Consider the following 20,823-nt stretch of genomic DNA (forward strand, 5'->3'; position numbering starts at 1 on the left):
TCTGGGAAGATAGTCGACTTCAAGGACAGATTTCCACGGACTTCTTTAAATAATGACCAGAAGCGATCAACTTCTTGTAACCCTTACTCGCAGTTCTGGATTTAATAAGGAAAGTATCTAATCTTACAAATCAAGCTGAAATGGCGGTAAGAACCCAAATTTTTCGTTTATCTAGCAAAATGCTAAGAAGTATGAGTACTATTTTTAGTGCACCTTATTTTGTCAGATAATTAAGAAAAATTAAAGGCATATGCACGAGTTCGTCTCATTTTCGGCTCATTTACAACAATTTTCCGAAAGTGTTTTCGGCTATATATTTTTCTGCTTCGAATGGTCACATAGACTAATAAGCAAAAGAGTCTTAAAATATACAAGGCGAATTTTGATCTGTGGCTAAAAGGGCAAATGTTCCTAATTCTCTTTTCGAAGTGTTTACAATTTCACTGTCCCTAGAGTACAATCTGAGGAACTGTTGTTTTTAGTGTCCACTAAATTAAAAACAAAATTGATTTAAAAATAAAGCTTAACTTAAATTTTCAACAAGAAATTATGATATTTTATAGATAAAATCAGAGTTTGGGCCAAAATTTGTAAAAAAAATTTTCCTTTGCACTTGAAAGCCCAATGAATTGAATTCTTCTCAATTTATTTTTTTTTTTCAATTTTTTCCCAATTCCGATTCAATTTTCTCATAGGTGGGTTTTTTTCTTAGATTGATATTTCATCCGACGTTTGAGTGATCAGGAGATCTGTTTCCCAAGTTTTTATAGCAGTAATTTTGCATATCATTCTATGGAGAAAGCTAATCAATGAACACTAGCTGTGGTTAACTCCTTCAACCAAACTATGTTTAAAGCAAATTTTCTGAGATTAAAGATTTTCTGAAAGTTTGTCAACACAAAAAATTCAAAAACTAAGCAATTAGCATGCCTCAAAAAAACTCAGACATGTTAGTTCATAAGTTTCTGTTCCGATCATTACAAATGGGGAGCACTTTTGTGTACAGATGTGTTTTAGTTGTTTTCTTATTTTTCTACGCAAAGTCAGATGCCACAAATAATTATCGGAGTGGGTTGAGTGATATATCATATAAAAGCCCTTCAAAATATTTCAAAAAATAGTCCCAGTGTCGAGAAAAACCGGTTTGCAGTTTTTGATTCTTCCTCTATTTTCGAGCAAGTAAAGTGATCGAGTAACGTTCGTTGTGTGTGAAAAGTACCAATTTAGGAAAATACCATGTTAAAAAGTACCAATTTAGAAGAGTACCAATTTCGTTTAAATTTTTAGATCAAAAGAACAATAATTTTCATATCTTGGTAACTTAATGAATTGGCGGTTCAGGCAATTCAATGAATTCTAGGATGTGATTTTTTGGCCAATTTTGACAATTTCATAGAAAATTCCCGCTGACGTTAAGTGTGTTATTATATCTTTTAGCTGGTGATTTGAATAATTTCTTATAACTTATGCGTTTTTTCAGTTGTTGTAATCATTCATTATCGCATTTTCTTCTTAACTTGATGGCCTTTTCCAGAAAAAAAAAAGCAGAAGTCCCAAAAAAAAAAATTGCGAACAAAAGTTTTAAGTTGTTTTGTTAGCACTTTAAGAAGTTTTTCTTTATCTTTAAGTGTAATTAGGATAAATTTTTCCCAAAATCTTTTGTGCTCTTTTCCGATGACCTGAACCGCTGCTCATAATGTGTGAGCAATAGACAATTAGCTGTGCTTCAAACTTGATTATTATTAGCTGAGATTCCAGTGGTTTATGGTGGATTATATTTTCATGCCATTTGTTTTATTCCCCGATTCTTTCATTGAGAATTCAATGTTCGGACTGTTTAAAAAAATGGAGTTCGTTTAAAATATTAGATCAAGAAAAGGGTAGATTTCATATCCTGGTCTTCAGATGATATTAGGATTGAGTTGTGGGATGCCTTTTTTTCAGCTAATTTTGACAATTTCATAGATCATTCGGAGCTGAAATAAAGTGTGTTGTCATATCCTTCAGCTCATTCCTACAACTCAATCCTGATTTGAATGTTTCTAGTATAATTTAAGCGTTTTTTCAGCTATTGTATCCACTCAATTTTGTTTCGACTTTTGATACGAAGTTAACGGAATATTTGTGCTCGGGTGGATTTTTTTTTCTTCAGACAAATTTCGACTTTTTAACTAGCCTTTTTTGACGGAATTTCTTCATAGCATTCAAAAGATATTGTTCTCCTAAGCTTAAATTTGAAAAGATATCCCACCTGCGATCATTTTTCGTGAAGTTATGGGGGTTTGAAGCTAGCCATTTTGGCCAATTTGGGACAATTAACACGCGATATTTTTTGCGCTATTAACGCGTAAGCGGAGATCTAATCCGTCATAGAAATCGTTCCAAATTGGTTGAAACAAGCTTATTTGCCATACTTGATTTGTTACAAGGAGCAAAATCTATTCTTTTGTACTTCATATGGCGTGTGGAGGGATGGTTTTCGTAAAAATTTTCAAATTTTAGAAAAAAATATTTTCATTATATTTTGTTACAGTTAATTTTTTTGTGTTATTACTGCTGAATAAACCCTAAAAAGCAGTCAGAACATTCAGGGTTTCGCCCTGATACGAGCAATCTTGTTGCACTTTCTGCCCAACTCGATAGCCTTTTCCAGAAAAAAGACAGAAAATTGAGAACAAAACTTTGAATTTTTTTTTCAGCATTTGAAATTTTTTTCTACTTTCGTGTATTTAAGATTATTAAGCCATAAAAAATACTTTTTTTATTTTTTGCCCAGTAATAGACCATCTTTGTTTGACATTTCGATATCGTTATTCTAGCCAATGACCCGCTGAAGGCTCAGTTATGATGATGAAATTGCTCAAAGTCTACCGTATGGAACCTAAAGTTGAAATTTAATCCTTTTCGTTGCACTAACAGATATAAAAAGGACAAATTCTAAGCATGCAAGAACCAATTGTGACCACAATTGATTTTTTAAAATTGTTCAGTGGACCTTATCAGTTCAGGTCATGTGGGCTATGCTATAGATAACCCCTGAATCGTCTTTATCAGCTCTGCTATAGATCTGGTTACTTATGACAGCGCTCGATTAAAATTGAAAAAAAAAATGAAAAATGCGACAACTGCGAGTAAATTTTTGAAGATTTTTCTCACTAAAGTGCATGATATCAGGTAATTATTTGAGCGTTCTGGAAATCGAGATTTAAACCGAAGCAGAAACAAGACTGCTCGTATCAGGACGAAGCCCTGAATGTTCCGACTGCCTGTTCAGATTTTTGGAGCAGTAATAACATAAAAAAATTAAATGTATTCAAATGAAAAAAAAATTTTTTTTCTAAATTTTGAATATTTCTTTGAAAATCATCCCCCCACACGCCATATAAAGTACAAAAGAATAGATTTCGCTATTGTAACAAATCAATTATGGCAAAAAAGCTTCTTTCAATCAATTTGGAACAATTTCTAGGACGGATTAAATCTCCGCTTACGCGTTAATAGCGCGAATTATATCGCGCGTTAATTTATACAAATTGGCCAAAATGGCAATCTTTAAACCCCCATAACTTTACAAAAAATAATCACAGGAGGAATATTTCAAATTTAAGCTCAAGCAATCAATACTTTTCGAATGATATAAAAAAATCGGTCAAAAATTAGGTCAAGAAAAAAAACTCACACCGAGCACAAACTCGTATCGAAAGTCGGAACAAAAATTGTATGAATTTTGATTAGAATATTTTTTTCCTGTAAACTAGTAAAAGCTTTGAAATATTTTTTTGAAAAGATAAAAATTTCAAGCCGACTACCTTCAATCCTTTCATATCAATTGAAACCGATTTGAGAACAAAATTGCTTGGACATTGAATATTGTGTCGACAAAAACAAGCAATTAAAGTAATTTTAGGACCAAAATTGGATCTACTTAACAATTTGCCCCCTCCCACCCTCCCTATGGTACCTACTTAAGAATCTCCCCCCTATAATTTACTTGCTCATTTGCTAAGTTCATTTTAAGTGCTCATTTGCTAAGTGTAACAGCTGTTGCCAATTAGAACTTTCCTTTTTCAGAATTTTCTACATTCTGATTGGCTGAAAGTTTGACTAATTTGCTGGTAATTTGAAAGCTGAACCTATTTAACAATTTCCCCCCTTTTGAAATAGGGGGATGGGGGTACGGGAATTGTTAAGTAGATCCCCAAAAATTAACAATATTTTCATTTTCTTTCGTATTCGAGTGATAGACTGCAATCGAAGAAATTCATCATAATCAGACCTTTTGTTTACATTTTGTTTTGATGAAAATTTTCCAAAATGTTCAAAAAATAAATTTTCAAAGTTTCTAGGAAATTTGTTTCTTCTTTCGCGAAATAGCTTCGAATAGCTATTTCGTCGCCTTGGATAAAAGATAAACCCTATTTAATCCTTCCATAGAAAACTCTGTACCCAACTCCGAAAGTGGAAACAAAAACACATATGAAGGGTAATGCTGAAATCAGCTATCGTGAAGCTCCTCCTTTCAATTTGGGTTTTGCTCAATTAAATTGCATCTTGCTCCTAATATTCTATCTATTGAGTATTTCAGATCTTTAATGAATGTCCTTTTTGTTCTCCATTTTTCTAATCAATGTTCAAGTCTGCTTTGACTCCCACCGAATGAAAGAAATATTTCTTATATTTTGGGGGCGAATTGTTGATCAGCTGAGACGTGAAACAAATTTCGTTCACTGCTTAAATTTCAGCTTAATTAAATTTACCAAAAAACGTAACCCTTCATCAATTGATTTATTTTATATGGATAAATTATCCTAACTTTCTCAAATCCAACTTGGCCTAAAAGAATATCCGTATGTTAGAGATTTCTCATTTGACCTACAGATATTGAGTCGGCTCACTTTTTATTGTAATTTCTGAAAGAGCAGGGCCAAATTGTAGTCCCAAAGCAATAAAGCTGACGAAAACTAGAGGCACTTATTCTTTTTCAAACTTGATGTATTTTCCATTTTGACACTGATTGGGAAGAAATGCCAAAAATATAATTATGCTTTCAGTTCATGTTTTAGTTCAAATTTGTAACTTAATGTCTCAGGATAGTTTTAGTTAATATCATTTTGCTTTAAATAGACTATTGATTGTTGTTACAGTTATCTGCTAAGTGAGTGCGCACTCTATCTGGGTGTATGCACTTGCTCAAAAGCAATAAGCGCTGATAGCCCGTTTAATCAGGTCCCTTGCCACCATCCAACTGCATTGCAGCAAAGAGCATGCGAAGGTGACAAGAAGTGAGGGGGATAACAAAACGAGTCGATCTCCTTCGGGAATTAGTTTGTCAATTTCACTTTCAATCATTCCATTCTCTATCCACTCCAATTAAGAGTTATTTCTTGCAAGCAATTAATTAAACTCGCAAAACCAGCTGCTATTGCTTTAATTGTCAAGTGCTGCTTTTTTTGCTGAAATATTTTGTAAAAGCCCCACTCTGGAGTTTTAAAAATTGATTTTTTTCCAATTTTTGTGCTGTTTTCAGACCAATGACCAGCAAAAATTGCTGAACTTAGAGTGCCTCGTTTTAAAGTTGAATTCGTATCATATTATTAATTTTTGCTCTGGAAATTCGACCGGTAAGTTTTTTTTTCCAATTTTTGTGCTGTTTTCAGACCAATGACCAGCAAAAATTGCTGAACTTAGAGTGCCTCGTTTTAAAGTTGAATTCGTATCATATTATTAATTTTTGCTCTGGAAATTCGACCGGTAAGTTAATTTAATTTGACATGGCCCGCATCCAGTTTCAAGCGTTAACAAGACTGCTCGTATCAGGGCGAAGCCCTGAATGTTCCGACTGCCCTTTAAGGTTTATAGAGCAGTATTAACATAAAAAATTAAATGTTATAAAATAAATTGAAAAAAAAATTTCTAAAACTTTTTTTTTGAAATGAATCCCCCCACACGCCATAGAAAGCACAAAAGAATCAATTTCGCTCCTTGTAACAAACCAATTATTGCAAATTAGCTTCTTTCAACCAATTTGGAACGATTTCTAAGACGGATTAAATCTCCGCTTACGCGATAATAATGCAAAATTGATCGCGTTAGTTTTCCCAAATTGGCCAAAATAGCAGTATTTAAACCCTCATAACTTGACAAAAAATGATCACAAGTGAAATAACTTTTCAAATTTAAGCTCAAGATAACAATACTTTTTGAATGATATAAAAAAAAATTGTCAAAAATGGCTAGTTAAAAAGTCGAAACTTGTCTGAAGAAAAAAAACCCACCCGAGCACAAATATTCCGTTACTTTCGTATCAGAAGTCGTAACGATAATTGATTGTATTACGAATTTAGCACCAGTTTTTTTTTTAAATTGAGAAACAAATGATTTTAATCGATTATAATCTTTGTTTTTAAAATCGAAATATAATTAATTGATTATAATCCCTTGTGTTTTTCCATTTTGTCTTCAAAATTGATTAAACTTGCTTTGTTTTATGCTTTTTGTAGACGTTGGTTCTTTTGAAAAATAAGAAAAATGTTTTTAAAGTTTTCCAATCGTTTCAAATTTATAAGGTTTTTTTCATTTCTTCCCCATTAGAGTTGTTTTGTGATGCATATTTTAAGCTTTTTTAACCAGCGAAACATCAGCAAATTGATTTATTTTCATGATTGATTTGGAAGACTTATTTTTTATCTACCGCGGGAACCTTTCCACTAATATGAAAGGATCTCTATGAAACTTTTGTTTCGTGGTAAAACTTTGTGTTCAGATGAATCAAAGTGTTCAAGAGATCTCTCTTTCAGAGATTTTCTTATTGCCACTGTTGTGATTTTACATCAGGTTTTGCAATTATTGCTAAACATACTTATTTAATTAACCGGTCACTTAGTTATGACCTTCACTAGCCATTCTCTCCGGCGGAGAGAATGATCTCTCATTGTTTTAATGTTTTAACTTACCGACTAATTCATATTATTTCTTATTCTTTTTAATAGTTTTAATTTAGAATTAGCTACAACAAAGTAACATTTTATCATGGCGCAGTCATCTAACGAATCTAACGTGAGAGGAATACCTCCCTTTTGGCAAAACCATACGGTAGACCCACCCATCCCTTGGGAAGATTGGAGTGATCTGTTTCAATTAGCAATTATAGCTAAAGAAAACATAGATATAGAAAATCTACTCAATCCGTCGGAGAGACAACATCCATTACCACCAAATTTGGAAAACCCACCGGACGGTGAAACAGACGCCCAAAGACGCTTGAGATTGGAGAGAAATATCCAAGAACAAAGAAGATATGACGAAGAAGAAAAAGCTTCGATAAAAACCGAAACTAAGAAATTTAACGGAATGCGAATAGAAGAAGCAGACAAGAAATTACGATCAGTCTTATATCTGGCATTGGGAAATGAAGGAAAAAGGATCTTCGGACAGAAATTTACCAAGGTGAAAGTCTTACAAATTTCTTTTAAACAATTCTGGGAGTTTTTAGCGATTGCTTTCGTAAGAAAATCAAACGTCACATTTGAACGACATAAACTGTTAAATAGAAAACAACGCGACAGAGAATCCCTCGAACAATTTTGGGGTGCCTTAGCTGAAATGGCTAAAAAGTGCGACATATCCGCAGGAGAAGAAGAGTGGATAAGAGATATTTTCATAAATAATATGAAAAACTACGATATACAAAGGAAATTATTAACAGAAACCCTCCCTCCACGCGAAGCACTAAACGTAGCACTTATCGATGAAAAAGGAATTTTAAATCACTTGAAGTTAACTAATAATTTTAAATCCAACGGATCATCTGTACATAAACCAAACAACCATTTTAACATCAAAAGAGAACCAACTCTCAACATTGAAAGAAGTAACAGCTGTATGAAGTGTGGCGGTTCATTCTCAAAAGGACACTTAGCAGTTTGCCCAGCAAAGGACACAACTTGTACTTCTTGTAAATTCAAAGGTCATTTCACCAGACTTTGTAGATCTCGACGTAAAAATGTAAACATTGTAAATACCCAAATTGTAGATAATACAGATTTTAATCCGTCGGATTTCCCGGATGTAAATACCGACCACACGGATAGAGAATGTTGCGGTGTCATAAACGCATGGTCGGAATCTGGACAAAGTGAAAACGACGATTACTCTGTACTAAATATAACTACAATTTTTGATAACGACGGAAAGGAACTGAAGAAATTATTAAACATCGGACTCGGAAAAGAAAACCAAGTAATTTTAAACATTCAAGTGGATTCAGCTAGCCCAGTGAGCTTTCTTAAGAAAAACGTACTTCACGAATTGAAATTACGTGATCCATACTTGAAAATTTATCCGGTGGATAAGACAACCAGAGACCTTTACTGTGGATTCACGGACAATGCCATAAACATCACTGGAAAGGTGAAGATTCCGATATTCTCAAATGGTTGGTCAGATAACGACTGTCAATTCTTCTTAACCGAGGGACATGAAAGGAATATCTTAGGAAACGACAACCTTCCAAAAGTGGGAATAGAGGTCTCTCAGAAACATTTTCCACACTTCCAGACCAACAAGCAGTGTAAGTCAGTAAATTCCATTTCCCAAACAAACCAAGATAGGGAAATCCTTAATATATCAAAGTCATTTAAAAATTTATTCCTTCGGATTGGAAAAATTAAAAATCAAATGAAAATTACCCATTTTCACGAACCATTAAAACCAATCCAACTAAAAGGAAGACGTGTCCCCCTACATTTACTGGATGCGGTAAAAACAGAACTCAATAGATTAAAAGCAGAGGGACATATTAAAAAATTAGAAAATTGCGACGAAGACAGATTTATTAGCCCAATAGTCATCACTTGAAAAAAAGACAAATCTATCAAACTGGCATTAGATTCCAAGTTCATAAAAAAACAGATTTACAAGAACAAATATCAAATGCCAAATATCCACGAACTTGTAGACAACGTCGCGGCACAAATTACTAATGATTCCGTTGGAGAAGTGTGGTTTACTAATCTAGACTTAAAAAATGCATACAGTCAATTAGCATTAGACAAATTTACTAGTAACCAATGTAACTTCAGTATTGTGGGCGGTGACATTACTGGTACTTACCAATTTTTAACTGGTTTTTAAGGCTTAGGGGATATGCCCAACGAATTTCAAAGAGTAATGGACTCTACGTTAGGTTCAATCCCATTTACAAATTGTTACTTGGACGACATTTTAATTTCTTCCAAAGGAACATTCTTAGACCACAAGAATATTGTATTAAAAATTCTATCGACCCTCGACGAATACAACTTTGCCGTAAAATGGTCAAAATGTAAATTCTTTCAAAAAGAAATAGAATGGTTGGGATTTAAAATCTCTAAATCAGGAATTACCCCGTTATTCGACAAATCGAAAGCTATCAAAGACCTACCTATACCGAAGAATCTGAAAGAATTACGATCATTTTTTGGTTCTATAAACCAATACATTAAATTTGTCCCAAACCTTGCATCCTTAGGAAGCCCACTCCGACCGCTCCTAAATAAGAAATCAATATTCCAATGGAACGATGATCATACAAAAGCGTTTGAAAGAATAAAAGAGGAAATCGTTAATTTAACAGAGAATACACATTTCGATGTAAAACGAAAAACTAGAGTGAAAACAGACGCATCACACAATGGACTTGGAGCCTCGCTGGAACAACTCCATGGGAACGATTGGAAAACAATCTCATTTGCGTCACGTTTTTTAAATCCTCACGAGTCTAAATACTCTACTAACGAACTCGAACTTTTAGGGGTTGTTTGGGCTGTTGAGCATTATAAAAATTACCTTTATGGCTCTGATTTCGAAATAATTACTGATCACAAGGCCCTATTATCCGCTCTTTCACCAAACCACGGAAATAAAACCTACCACAGTAGATTAACAAGATGGGTAGACAGATTATTACCTTTTAATTTCTCAATCAAACATATCGCAGGAAAAGACATGGGCTTCACTGATCTTATTTCTAGAATCCCATCCGGAAAAGCCCTTCCAACTTCACATTACGACGAAGAATTCGTAGTAGCAAACATTAATAAGATTAATAAATCATTAAATCCGTCGGAGAAACTAAGAAATACCTGTTCAGCCATTGGTCACAATTTGGAAAATTCCGATTACGTCTTATTACGTAATTACTTAATAGCAGCAGTACTAAAACTTATTAACTCGTCTTTTCCAATTTGCTCATTCAATCACAGAAGAACAGAATTTTGTACATCAAATTGTATTCCAACGGATTATTCCAACACAAATACTTTAATTATTTCCATTTCAAATTCCGCATTTCTTTATTTTTTAATTCTTAATCGTAGCCTAATTAATTCACCTGTAGATAAAAAAATTGTAGATACTGTTAATATGAATAATAAGAATATTGTAATTAATCCCACCACTTCCGGTATTTCCGTAGATTTAGAATTCAAACTTTTACCAAATCATATCAATCTCGTTAAAAAATACCGTGAAAACTTGAAGTTGCCGGATCGACCCTTGGATTTAAATATTTTATTTAACGCCAAGTTAGTGGCTCTCTTGACAGAAGACGATCCAATGTTAAGCCCTATTGTTAAAGCACTTCAAAATAAGGTGGAGAAGATTAATGCAGATTCTCCTTACTTCAAACATTTCACCCGAGATCTTCACGAATCCGATGGATTACTTTACATGGACGGCAAACTCGTTATTCCATTTACCCTACGAAACGCGATGATGAAGACCCTCCACGAAACTCATCCAGGTCAATTCGGAATGAAATATTTGGCCCAATACATTTGGTGGCCGCACATTAATAGACAAATCTACTTTCATGGAATTAATTGCTCAGAGTGTACATCGGCGGGTAAGAACATAAAATCTGTTATCCCTAATTCACAAATTAGTGAACTTCCTCCATTATCAGAACCAAATGAAGAACTTGATTTAGACTTCGCGGGTCCTTTGGATTCTTATTGGGGGTCAAATAAATACATTTTACTTTGTATTGACAGATTTTCTAAATTTCCGTCGGCAAAAATTACATCATCCACCTCTTCAAAAACAGTTATAGAATTTTTACAAGACTACATATTCTTACACGGTGTACCTTATTCTATAAGGGTGGATCATGCTACTTGCTTTACAAAACAAGACTTCAAATCATTCTGCGATTCTAACAACATCAAAATAATCTTTTGTACAGTAGGCGATCACCGATCCAATGGATTAGTCGAAAAACTCGTACACACTGTAAAAGTCAAACTACTGGCTATCTCCAAAGAACATCATAAAACCACGTTACAAAATGCCGTTTCAAAAATCATTTGGAACCTACGTTCTACTTTCCAATCAAAAATTAAATGCTCACCTTTCGAGATCCACTATAACAGAAAACCAAATACTATTTGGAAACAATTAGCTTCGGGTAAACCGTCCTTTGGAATTTTAGACAAAGGGAAATCAATAGTGTCTAAGGATCGAGCTAAGGATTGGAACGCGGATGATAGAATCGAGGACGGATACAAGGACGATCTGATTGCGAAGAAGAACCAAAATCCGACTGAAAAAGGCTACGATACAGACTATGCCTCATCCTCGAAAACGACTCAAAACAGAAGACCAATCGAAAGCCCTTTTAAAGGTAAAATCCTTCGGAAAACTAATGGTAATATCAACCGAGACTGTTTTTATAAAGAACTAAACAAAAGAATTATAAATTCTTCGACTTCGACAGTTAAGTTATCCGACGGAAAAATAATACGAAAATCCGACATTGCGATTCCTATCTCTACCTCAAATAAAATCAGACCTTTTAGAGGAAACATTTCATTCCCTTACTTTTCTAACCCTAATGTTGAAGTAGGTCAAAAGATGGAATGCTCAAAAAGAAAACCAAAACCCAAGAAGCCAACAAAAAGAAGGAACAGACAATTAGACCAGACATCATCCGACAACCTAACTAGGACACGCATTTCTGGACCATCATCCATCCCGACAAGAAGACAGACACGACGCTCAAAGAAGCCACCAACTCCTCCAGGTTACCTTGCTTCGGATGAATCTATGCTAATTCCTTCGGATATTTCGGATACTAGCGAATGGGAATGGATAGCGGGCGGTTTTCCTTGTAGAGACGTAGCCAGAGAGCGCTTTATTTCGGATTCACTTACACCTCACATATCACTCGGAAATAACTTTAACTCTTCTATAACCAATCCTGAAATAAAATCTGAGATTTTAGAAAACGACAGTTTCCCAATCTGTGAACAACCCATGGATCAATCATACGAGTGCCCAATAAGTATAGTGCCAGCCAGCCGAACATCTAACCCGACGGATCAGAGAACCGTGAATCAGGGAGGGGAAAATGACACCATTGGACAAAACGACCCACAAGTGGAGCATAATCTGACGGAAACCGACTCAAACATAAACTTTCCGGTGTATGAGATAAGCGACTCAACGGATGAGTGCGCTATATCCAACAGTCCTGCCATAATACCCGGTAAAATTCCTACTACTATTCGCCGCTCTAGTAGAAACGTCGGCCCACCAAAATTTTATGGTAAACGTTACTTCATTGATGCCGTAGAGAGTGTCCAAGAAGCCTCTGGTTCGGCGGCCGAGCCTATTGTGTTAGAGATTGAGGAACCCCATGAGACTATCAACAGGACGAATCCGGCGGAGTTAATTGTTCTAGATTCAGATTCATCATCTTCATTAGATCAAATGTCAAACTCATCAACCGACGAATCACTGAGAATGGAAATAGCAAATTTCGGCGAACACTCTGATCTTGATAGTGAACTTTTCAACACCGAACTTGAAAACTTTTTAAAAGATTATAAAACTTTATAACCACGTAGATATATTTTAATCTGATATTCCGGCTTACCAAATAACACACATTACTGAGTAAACCGGTGCTAACATTCAGATATTAACATCTGCTCACTAAACTTGAGAACTTAATCCTGCGGATAAATTTTCATGTAGAAGACATTTTCAAGTGTCCTCCTAATTTCCTTGATTCGCATACACTTCAGTTTGTGTTTTACAAACCAAGACCTCCTCCATCAAAATTTTGTGCTATCTAGGTATTTTACCTTGTAAACCGGTGCTAATTTCCAGTTACCAAAAAGTGTTTGCTAAATTTGACAACTTTATCCTTCGGATAAATTTCACCCGTCAAAAGAAATTATCATCTGTTGATCTCATAATTTCTTTAAATCATATCCTCTTCACTCACGCATTATAAACTATGACCTCACTTATAAAACGTGGTTTTAAATTTCAGCGTTATGCCAAAACGTGATGCCTTACCTCATCTTAACATAACCCTTATCCATCGGAATCTGGATAATCTTTGTTCTTTCATTTAACACTAGTGGAGCTTACTTAGTGCTAGTACCTCATCTCAAGGCGCTCTAATTTTCTTTCCTAGTCCTTAAAGGGGGAGAAAGGAGTCAGTCATAGTTAGTTATTGTGCATTACTTATTACAATTTAAATTTTTTCCTGCTTAGGGGAATGTTGTGATTTTACATCAGGTTTTGCAATTATTGCTAAACATACTTATTTAATTAACCGGTCACTTAGTTATGACCTTCACTAGCCATTCTCTCCGGCGGAGAGAATGATCTCTCATTGTTTTAATGTTTTAACTTACCGACTAATTCATATTATTTCTTATTCTTTTTAATAGTTTTAATTTAGAATTAGCTACAACAAAGTAACATTTTATCAGCCACAAAATTAATAACCCATAAAATATAATTCGTATTTTTTTTGTGTGATAAAGTTTTGGCAAAATAAAAAATTATAATCAATTAATATCGATTACAACTGATTTTAACGTTTTTTTTGTAAGAACTATAATCAATTGTAATCGATTATAAGAGATAATAGTATCTTGGAAAATATCACGATTATAATCAATTATAAATCTTTTAAACACTCAGTTTTGGTAATTATAATCAATTATAATTGTCAAAAATCATCATAATAATCCTTTATAATCAATTACTTACGTCTAAACTTGGTTGCGGGGTGCAAGGTAACTTTTCCTTACCTGTGGAAGGCAAACTATATGAAATTTGAGTAATACCTGATGCACAGGTCCTAATTTGCTCACTTGTTCACGCTGACACGTTTTATTGCAGTTTAAAACATCAAAAGTCATTTTAAATGAAATTTCGTAAATTGAAATTCAGAATAAAGTCTAGGAAGACTGGAAAAAGCCATTTTGCCCTACGCGCATCTAGGCGACAGATTTTGACTTATTTATTTTAGTCCTTGTCAATCATTTCTCATAATACCATTAGATTTTATCCCATTTAAATCAATTGACAATTTCGTTGCTTATTTTATCTGGACAAATAATACTAATATATGGACCAATATATACTAACTTTGAGGGGGGGGGGGGGGGGGGGGGGGACGCGCCCCAAAAAAACGCAATTTTAGATGCCTTTTTTAGATTATTTTTTCAAAATTTTGCCTGCGGCGCAGAAAGTTTGGCCAAAACAAGGACTAAACCGTGCTTGGGGAGAACTCGAAAAATCATTTCGGTCGACCTAAAAAAAATTCGACAAAATTTTCGATTTTTTTTTCGAAAATCCGCCCCCCCCCCCCCGAGAAAATCCTAGATCCGCGCCTGCTGCATCTGACTGTTAGCCGAGCTAAGTGCAGATGCGGGGGCCGTTTTTTGTTTTCTAGTTTGTCTGTGGGCTGGTCGATATTCCTAGTCGATAAAAGGCTGTGTATTCACTTGTTTTCGGACTCGGGTATTTCTTCGCTTCCGCTCTTCTTTGATTGCGATGTCACTCCTGGTGTTAATATCGATGCGTTAGTTCGATGCGTTAAGGATTCACCGGCTTGCCAAAAGTCTTTTTGTCAAAACAGGATTTAATAACTTTATTCCTATTTACTTTTGATCAAGTCGATTTTATACCTATGTTTAAAAACGGTATCTTTTTTTTGCCGAAATGCACTTCGAAAGATGTCAAATCAGGGGCGGATCTAGGATTTTCTCGAGGGGGGGGATGATTTTCAAAAAATTTTCCAAAATTTTGACGACCTTTTTTTAGGTCGACCAATTTGATTTTCCGAGCTCCTCTAAAGCACTAAAAAGTCCCTGTTTTGGCAAAAAAAAAACTGTCAAAAAAGCCGTTTTTGGGCACTTTTTGAAAAGTTTTGCCAAAAAAATTGCGTTTTTTTGGCGCGCGCTCCCCCTCAAAGTTAGTATATATTGGCGCCAAAGGCGCCTTTAGAAAAATTTTAGGGTCGGTCGGCCAAAAATGGATTTCTGAAAAAGTATCAAAGGGGGGAACCTTTGGGTCGGCAGGGGGTCGAATCCCTCCGCCCCCCCCTAAATCCACCCATGTGTCAAATTAAACGTTTGTTGATATATTGTTCCTAACGCTCATATCAGTTTGTTTAGAGCATGTTTGGCAGTTCAAAGATTTTTATATGATTTTCTTTCCATGCAAATTTTTTGTCTGTTTTCATTAGCGGTCATTGTCATATGGCACCCTGTGCAATACTCGATAAACGGTTTACAAAATGATTGAACTCACGAAGAAACATAAAAGATTTTTCTGGTGATTTTAACACTTCACAATTGATTTTGAAGCGTAACTACTCTATGCCCTATTTAATACATTGATAAGTCACTATATTGATGAAAAAAAATTGTTATCCGTTCATTTCAGACATGTTTCCATATTTCAACTTTTTTCGGTTGGACATTTTAAAGACTAGAAGGATATCATCTAAGAAACACTTCGTACCCTGTGGTCAGTCAATCTAAAGTATCTAGTCTGGAGTTTGTTTTTGCCTGCTGTCCTGCCCCACTATATTGAAGTTACTATGGGATCGAATCGCTGTGTCCAATGGTAGCTGTGAATAAATGTACTTCCAATGCAATTTGGAGAACCAGAGTATCTCTACTTCCGACCTAGTAATCTCCTGCGCAATGCAGTTCAGTTCATATGTGGGTCGATGTTTAGCTTGTAGTAGTAATTTTTTGTTCCTCTTGCTCATAATTGTCTAATCTAGAGCAAATTTAATTGATTAATCTCGTTTAACCATATTAAAAATAGGCGGATCGAGTTATTGTCGGGCCATCTAAACAGCTTTTTAATATAGTTTATGAAGTGTAGACGTTCTCTTCTTTTTTGAATTTGTGATGCGAGTTGATATTATTGCGTCAAATTTTCTGATTCCTTAGCTAAGAATGTGCGGTAGTTTTTTGATTGCAGCGGAAACTTAATGCCAATCCTTGTTACTCTCAAGTTGTTTTTTAGTCACACTCTGACATTTTCTTCAATGACTTACCGTACGCTTTTCTCGCTTGTGTTACGTTCTCGCGTCATTTGGAGCCCTCATGTCTTCAGGTAGTGCCGTCCCATATTTAGCTTTAGTTGGTTTTCTGTCACTTGCATATTCGCATCCTCCACATACCACCTTGTGGATTTTAGGTTCATTACCAATGTTTCATATGACTTGAGAGCTCAATGGTTATAAACTTTCACTGCTGGAGGATTCTATTACTGATCCTAGCAAGGTTTATTGCATCTTTCCACCAACATTTGGGTCATTCATAAGAGAATATTGATGACAACACTGCCGTTATCCGTTATAAACAAAGATTCCAGGTCCCCCATTTAACAGCTAATTCATCTTGATCCGACCCAGTCGACATCATGAACAAACCCTCTCGGCAGACGACGAAACCGTGGACAGTTGTAGATCTGTAGATCCGCAATAGCTTTGTTGCATTCAAGGTTTTAGAATAGCTCAACACTACCCAAATTTTGGTTTCCGTGGTCGACAAGGTTCATTTGATCTCTGATACATTTCGTAAATGCCGCTTGTTCACCCCAGCAATTTGTTCCGTTAGATCATTGTTCACGTGTTTCTTTGTATTTTTTTCGTCTTCCTTCTCCTAGTGACAGAAAAATAGGTGATCTCATTCTTATGACTGCTATATTTCAAGAAAAATATGATTAGTTAGGCCCATGGTTTTATTCTCTTCACACTCGTTTTCTCATTGTTTTTTTAACGTAAAATTCCGCACGCATCTCCCGTTTTCTGATCGACTGATTGTTCAAATGAGTGATTTCCCGTTCTTTGATAGGTTTCCTTGTTAGCACGAGGTCTGTTGGTTTTTCTTGCAGTAAATCGTCCATCTATATGCCATTTTTGCTGATTATGACTTACGTGACAAGTTTTTTCCATTTCTCGCACAATATTAGTGGGTCTTGTGTGAGCCGATCTCAGAACGCATAAGCTCAGAGTGGGTTTTCGTTTTTGTTGACTGTGCCTTGTGGTGACAATTTTATGAAGCGTATCCCAAAGACCCAAACTGAAAAGTTTTTTTTTTAAACTTTGCTGGTTGGATATGACAGTAACATGAAGTGAGTATAATCAAAAAAAATTTCCAAAGCAATAACTGTGTAATAGAGTCATCCGAATTTATACTAGACTTACAGTTAGAATAGGTCTAGCGATGAAAGAACTTTTTCAAAGTGAGATTTTGCTCCGAGGGCAAACTGACAGTTTGGTTTTGACACTTAGATTGATTTTTTAAGATTTATTTAATTTATCAAATATACACAAGTTGAACAAGACTGCTCGTATCAGGGTGAAGCCCTGAATGTTCCGATCGCCTTTAATGTTTATGGAGCAGTAATAACATTTAAGAAATTAAATGAAATAAAACAAAATGAAATTTTTTTTCTTCTAAAATTTGATTTTTTTAAATGAAAATCATCACCCCACACGCCATATTAAGTACAAAATGATAGATTTCGCTCCTTGTAACAAATCAATTATGGCAAATAAGCTTCTTTCAACCAATTTGGAACGATTTCTAAGACAGATTAACTCTCCGCTTACGCGTTAATAGCGCGAAATATATCGCGCGTTAATTGTCCCTAATTGGCCAAAATGGCAAGCTTTAACCCCCCGTAACTTTGCGAAAAATGATCACAGGTGAAATATCTTTTCAAATTTAAGCTCAGGACAACAATACCTTTCGAATGATAAAAAAAATTCCGTCAAAAATGGCTAGTTAAAAAGTCGAAATTTGTCTGAAGAAAAAAAAACCCACCCCGAGCACAAATATTCCGTTACTTTCGTATCGAAAGTCGGAACAATTACTGCATCAACGATATTGCCGCCGTCATTGCTGGAGGTGCATCAACGTCATTGCCGCAGGTATGCCGCAAGCATCTCATATCAATTCAGGATCCTTATCCGGCTAGTAAGGTATTCCAGAGCGTCTTGTCCGCCCCAAAAAGTTTTTGTACTTGGTCTTTTGGTTAGTTTAAGCTGAGTTTTACGACTTGTGGTAAATTTATTTAACGTTTTCAATCTGCCTAGTGTTTTGCTGTCACGCATTATAACAACGGTTTCAGTGAAGGTCAAATTTGTTAAACTGTCTCTGATAAATAGGTGGATATTAAAATATTTCTGAAAAATTCGAAAAATGTTGATTTTTAGGCAGAGGTGACAAAAAAACCATTTATTAGCAACAGAATTTTTTGGTTATTTTGTCTTCGTGCTTTATTGAAAAAGTTCTTTTGTTTGCTTATATGGCTAAAATACAACCAATTTAATTGCTTGGATTCTATTTTTAACTGATAAACTCCAAAATGTCGAGCCCCAAGTTTTTTTCCAGTAAATAAATAAAACACAAGTTTTTTCATTTCTGTACAAAACAGTTCAAAACCAAAATACTTTTGTAAACAGTCCAAAAAACCATATCACAAACCTTTGCAAACACAGTTCAAAACAAAAAAGTTTCAAAAACAGTCCAAAGCTATCTGGAATTGGATAGACTTTTTTTCAGAAGCTGATACGATAGATTTTCTTAGAATGAATTTAGTGGTAAACAAGACTGCTTGTATAAAAGGCAAAGCTCTGAAAGTTTCAACTGCATTTTAAGGCCAATTAAAAGTTTTTGGCAGAAAAGTTTACAAAATAGTCGATGAAACGTTTCAGTCTTTCTAAATATTTCCCACTCGCCTTTGCGAACCAAAAAGGGGCGTATTTAGCGTCTGTCTTACAAAAAATTGAATTGGTTTACCTTGCCTTACTACTTTGGGTTGCATTGCATTATTTTATCGTTTTAGCGTGTATAAGAACATAAAATATCGCGCGTTATTGAACACAAATGGATGCTGATATCAGAAATTTTTTTACACTTGGGCTTCCGTTACAATATCTTTCAGATAATATAAAAGCCTTCCGTCAAAATTGTTTGTTATAGAGTCAAAAATTGACTGAAAAAAACCGGCCCAAGCATAAACACTGATTGTTTTTTTCGAAAGACGGAACAACAATTACTATTTTTTTAACTAACTTGGCTGATGTAGAAAAGGCTGAGAAGATATTATTAGACTTTCACAATTGACCACGCTTTGGCTGATGTTATTATGGGTTGAAACCTGCTCATTTGAAAACGAGATGTCTCAGTTCCATAGATTTAAACGATTTTCTCCAATTCTGGTGATCTTGATTTCAAAAACAGTTTTTGATGAACAATCAGGATGATTGACAACGCTTTTGTGGCTTTTGTGACGTATTAAACAAGAAACAACTTTGGGTATTTTGTTCCATGTTTTTGAATTAATAATTGCATTGAACTTCCTAAACTTCATCCGTCAAAACAAACCGCAAATTTCGACCAGGAACTTTATCAATCTTTAGAATGGCATCCACTACAAAACTGCACTAATATTGCATAAAAGCTCAATAATACTCAATAATGCATAAATAATCTTTGTATTAAATGGCCAAGTTGAACAGTCTTCTTTCTCGCAGCGGCAAGACTTATTGTTCCGACTTTCGATACGAAAGTAACGGAATATTTGTGCTCGGGGTGGGTTTTTTTTTTCTTCAGACAAATTTCGACTTTTTAACTAGCCATTTTTGACGGAATTTTTTTATCATTCAAAAGGTATTGTAGTCCTGAGCTTGAATTTGAAAAGAAATTTCACCTGTGATTATTTTTCGTAGAGTTATGAGGGTTTAAAGATTGCCATTTTGGCCATTTTGACCAATTTGGGACAATTAACGCGCGATATAATTCGCGCTATTAACGCGTAAGCGGAGATTTAATCCGTCTTATAAATCGTTCCAAATTGGTTCAACGAAGCTTAATTGCCATAATTGATTTGTGACAAGGAACGAAATTTCTGTTTTTGTACTTTATATGGCGTGTGGGGGGATGATTTTCAAAAAAAATTTTCAAATTTTAGAAAAAAAATTTTAATTGTATTTTATTTCATTTAATTTTTTTATGCTATTGCTGCTGCCCCATAAACCTTACAAGGCAGTCGGAACACTCAGGGCTTCGCCCTGATACGAGCAGTCTTGTTCAAACTTCGTTTTTGCCTTTTCGAAATTATTATGATCAGTTAACGCAAGTGGCGTGCGCAAAAAATTTTCTAGGGGCGGGCGGTTTTTCGAAAAACTTTGAAAGTTTTGTCGACTTTTTTTTGGTCGACCAATTGAGCTTTCCAAAAATGCTATTAAGACACTATTTTGTTTAAATTTTCTGCACCGCAGTCAAGTTTTTCTAAAAACAAACCAAAAAGCGGGCCTTTTTGAAATGTTTTGACCAAAAAATTGCTTTTTTTTGGCGCGCGCTACCATCTCAAAATTGGTTAAATTGGACTTAAACATTTTTTTGAGGTTGGTCAGCCAAAAATGGTTGTCTTTAAGTCATACCAAAAAGGATACTCTATTGATGAAAAAATTTGGCAACCAGAATTGAAGAAAACCCCGTCCCACCCCCT

General features: G+C 34.9%; 2 protein-coding genes across 9 annotated transcripts in view; one reads left to right on the plus strand and one right to left on the minus strand.

Annotated features, from left to right (window-relative positions):
- LOC134840382 (cholinephosphotransferase 1-like) overlaps window positions 1-109 on the minus strand; it is a 157,473-nt gene extending 157,364 nt beyond the window's left edge. Inside the window, exon 1 of the mRNA XM_063856151.1 lies at window positions 100-109. The gene's annotated coding sequence lies outside the window, so the exon portion shown is untranslated. The remainder of the gene's footprint in view (window positions 1-99) is intronic.
- LOC134840384 (calcineurin subunit B type 2-like) overlaps window positions 1-20,823 on the plus strand; it is a 61,421-nt gene that overhangs the window by 24,230 nt on the left and 16,368 nt on the right. For 2 of the 8 annotated variants that reach the window (XM_063856163.1, XM_063856161.1), the window contains exon 1: window positions 5,072-5,324. The exons of 2 other annotated variants lie outside the window; for them this stretch is intronic. The gene's annotated coding sequence lies outside the window, so the exon portion shown is untranslated. Of the gene's footprint in view, window positions 1-94; window positions 147-5,071; window positions 5,325-5,655; window positions 5,752-20,823 lie in introns of those variants that run through there. 4 more of the 8 variants (XM_063856158.1, XM_063856162.1, XM_063856159.1 and 1 more) reach the window with 4 other exon arrangements.

This window comes from Symsagittifera roscoffensis, chromosome 2 (genome assembly GCF_963678635.1).
Source record: "Symsagittifera roscoffensis chromosome 2, txSymRosc1.1, whole genome shotgun sequence".
In the NCBI taxonomy this organism is placed as follows: domain Eukaryota; kingdom Metazoa; phylum Xenacoelomorpha; order Acoela; family Convolutidae; genus Symsagittifera; species Symsagittifera roscoffensis.